This window comes from Elephantulus edwardii, unplaced genomic scaffold, assembly GCF_000299155.1.
Source record: "Elephantulus edwardii isolate Elephantulus edwardi_28Jun2011 unplaced genomic scaffold, EleEdw1.0 scaffold00125, whole genome shotgun sequence".
NCBI classification, from domain to species: Eukaryota; Metazoa; Chordata; class Mammalia; order Macroscelidea; family Macroscelididae; genus Elephantulus; species Elephantulus edwardii.
In genome coordinates, this window is record NW_006399875.1 from 7,096,575 (window position 1) to 7,100,406 (window position 3,832).

The 3,832-nt window shown below is 44.8% G+C and overlaps 1 pseudogene; it reads left to right on the forward strand.

The window, feature by feature from the left end:
* Window positions 1-383: 383 nt before the first annotated feature.
* Window positions 384-2,843, forward strand: LOC102849788 (annotated as a pseudogene).
* Window positions 2,844-3,832: the final 989 nt, after the last annotated feature.

Here is a 3,832-nt window from a genome sequence, read left to right on the forward strand (position 1 = left end):
TTGGGAAGCTCCACCAAACACTGTCCACCATGGGTAAACATTATCACATCTGGCACATCAGTGTCACAGTCTTCAGCATCACAGCAACCATGAGTTATCTCTGTACAGCAATGCACAGACCAGTGCTATACCACCTAGAAGAAGGTTCAACAGAAAAACAATTTGAATCAGACCCGAGGGCCTCAGGCCCAAGGGCCCTTTGGAGCTTTAAGCCACTGCCTGCTTTAAACCCTAGGCCAAGCCTCAAGGGCCTTGGTCCTGGGGGGAAGAGCAGTCCGGCACATCAAACACAAGCCTGGAGAAGCACTTGACCCCAAAAACTTACCATTACTTGCACACGTGGACCACCATGCTCAGGCAGCTTCATTTTAGCCAGACAAATTATGAAAACAGTGATTGACAATTTGATTGTGACCTCGACAGTTGAGGTACAAACTGAAGAACTCCAACAAGTATTGTTGTAGTTGTTAGGTGTCATTGAGTCAAGTACAACCTCTACTGACCCTATGAACAACAGATTTGAACCCTGTCCTGTCCTGTGCCATCCTCACCCTTCCTGACACTCTAGAGCCCACTGTGACAGTCACCATGTAAATCCACCTGATTGAGGGTCTTCCTCTTCCTTGCTGACCCTCCATCCTTCCCATCATCATGTTCCTCTCCAAGGAATAGCACCTCCTAGCAAAATGCCCAAAGTATGTGAGGCAAAGGCTCATCATTCTTGCCTCGAAAGAGCTTTCTGACTGCGTCCTCTCTAAGACATATTTGTTTGTTCTTTTGGCCATCCATGGGATGTTCCGTGCTCTTCTCTAACACCACATCTCAAAGGTATCAATTCTTCTATCGTCCCTATTCACTGTCCAGCTCTCAGATATATAGCAAGTGATTGGAAAGACTTTGGCCTGAATCAGACACACTTTAGTCCCCAGACTGGAATAATTTGGAGAGATCCTTAACTGCAGACCTTCCCAGTATATTGTGTCTCCTTATTTCCTATCCGTTGGTACAAAGGGTGTTAATTATGTATCCAAGGGAGATGAAGCTGTTGACAGTTTTAATCTTTTCTCTATCCATTATGATGTTTGTTCCAGCTTTAATCTGCTTGGCTCCACAATCAACACTAATGGCACCAGCAGCCAAGAAATTAAAAGACGTATTGTGATGGGAAAGTCTGCTGTTAGGGACCTCTCTAAAGTACTCAAGAACAATGGTGTGTCTCTGGAGACTAAGGTGCATCTGGTACAGGCCATGGTCTTTGCAATCACTTGTTATGTGTCAGAGAGATGGACAATGACCAGGGAGGTTAGAAGGAGAATTGTTGTTTTTGAGCTTTGGTGTTGGAGAAGAGTGCTGAAGGTGCCATGGACTGCTAAGAAAACAAACAGATTCTTCCTGGAGAGGGTTAAACTGGGCTGCTCCTTGGAGGCAAGGATTCCGAGGCTTCATCTGACATACTTTGGTCATATTGTAAGGAGAGACTGGTCCTTGGAGAAGGACATCATGCTTGGGAGGGTGGAGGGCAGGCGCGGGAGGGGAAGGCTCTCTGGTAGATGGACTGATTTCGTGACTGGGGCAATCGGGATGAGTGTGTTGGAGGCAATGAGATTGGCACAGGACAGAGCAGAGTTTAGAGCTGTTGTGCATAGGGTCGCTATGAGTCGCAAGCGACTTGATGGCACATAACAACAACAGCAACAACAACAACATCCATTATGATGTTGCCTATCAGTTCAGTGGTAATAACCTTTGCTTTTTTTAACATTGAGACACAAACAATAGGAAAAGCGGCATTCCTTGATCTTCTGTAACAAGTGCTCCGAGTCCTCCTCACTTTTAGCTAGCAAGGTTGTGTCATCTGCGTAACACAGGTTATTGATGAGTCTCCCTCTGATTTTGATGCCATGCTCCTCTTCATAGAGTCCAGCTTAGGATAATATAAAAAGGGAACCGTGACTTCAGGACACAATGTGGCTGACCTGGGAGTAATTCTAAAGATTCTGACGACATTGGAAGCTGTTGCTGTCCTGGGGAACCACGTTGTGGCAAGCCCGAGAACACAGATCCTTCTCAAGTTTGACCCTGCTCACTAATGAAACTGCCCTGCTGACTAAGGAAACTGGCTTTGAGATCAGTTCTTCTGATGCTACAGTGATGAGTCTCGTTACAACACTGCCACCTCATCTTCGAAAACTGGACCAAGAACTCCACTTGGATATCAGAGTGTTCCAAAGTGCATTAGCAGCTATCAGGCATACCCACTGGTTTGAGGAAAATGCTTCTCAGTCCACAAAGTTTCATTAGAGTGGCTGAAAGACTTGAGACTGAGTTTTCCTGGCTTTGAACCCCTGAGACATTGGATTCTTGACCTACTGGGACTCTATGCTGGAATGAACAACCCCAGTCTGGCCCTTGAGGTGACATACAAGCATTGCTTATAGTTTGCAGGACAGTTTCTGCCAGGTTCAGTGGGTATCACTGACCCATGTGAGAGTGGTGACTTCAGAGGACACAACAGTCATGACCCTGGGACAACAGGACATGTTCTGCCATAGAGCACAGATATTAGTCCGAATCCTCTCATGTGGAGGCTTCAGGAAGACCTTGGGCCAGGAGGGTGATGCCAGCTACTTCTGAAATATCAACTTGGGATGGCGAGAAAGTGACAATGTCAGAAAAAGCTCATGTGAAGCCACCAGAGGAAAAAGGAAGGAGATGATATTGAGGACGAGAATACAGAAGAACCACCTCAAGGGGAGGGAGAGGAAAGTAGAGAGACCCAGGAGGGATTCTTCATCTCATCATCCCCTTTTCAACTCATGGAAAAGACTGGAAGCCTAATCTAACCGCTACTGGGGTTACTTGGTGGCACTTCTGTGGGGCAGCGGAAGATGGCAGGAAATGAAACCTATGCAAGGAGGTGTCATGCTACTGGGTTCTGAAAATGCTTTAGCTATTATCTTAAGACTTTGCCATCCATCCATATTGAAGCAGAACACAGATCCCCCTACCCCCAATTAACTCTATAATCCCCAATGCCTGAACACAGCTTTTTTTTTTAAAAAATTATTATTAATTTCAATGAAAATTTACAAAGACTTTGGATTTCCATTCATTCGTTGAACTTTTCTCTCCTCCCAACCTTCCCTCCCCCTAGTACACTACCCTTTTGGAAAAGTAAAAGAAAAATTCTTTCATTGTTTTACAATCCTTCCCCCCAGGTCCACTCCACTATGCAGCCTTTGCTCTGGACTCCTGTCATGACAAAAAATACAGCTTTTAACTAGTACTTTGCTTTTGAAATGCTGTGGACTGTTAAATGTATGGGAATTTTTTTCCCCTAAGAAAATGATTGAAAAAAAAATACAAAGAAATCAAAAGACAAATTGCATTGGGAAAAATCAGCTGTCAAGGACCTCTTCAAGATGGTAAAGAGCAAAGATGTCAATTTAAAGACTAAGGTGCACCTGATCCAAGCCATGGCATTTTCAACGACTTGCTCTACATCTGAGAGTTGGAGACTAAATAAGAAGAATCAATGCGTTTGAGCTGTGGTACTGGAGAAGAGTACTGAATACCCCGTGGATTGACAAAAGAACAAACAGTTATGTCTTGGAGAAGCTATAATTATTGTGTTTGTTAGAGACAAGGAAGGTGAAACTTCATCTCTCATACGTTGAACATGTTGTTGGGAGAGGCCAGTCCTTGGAAAAAGACACATGGGAAGGTGGAGGGCCAGAGAAAGAGAGGAAGATCCTCGACCAGAGGGACTGACATCGCAACTATCAGTAACAATAAGCATATCGGAGGACGACACAGGATAGGGAGTTGACAT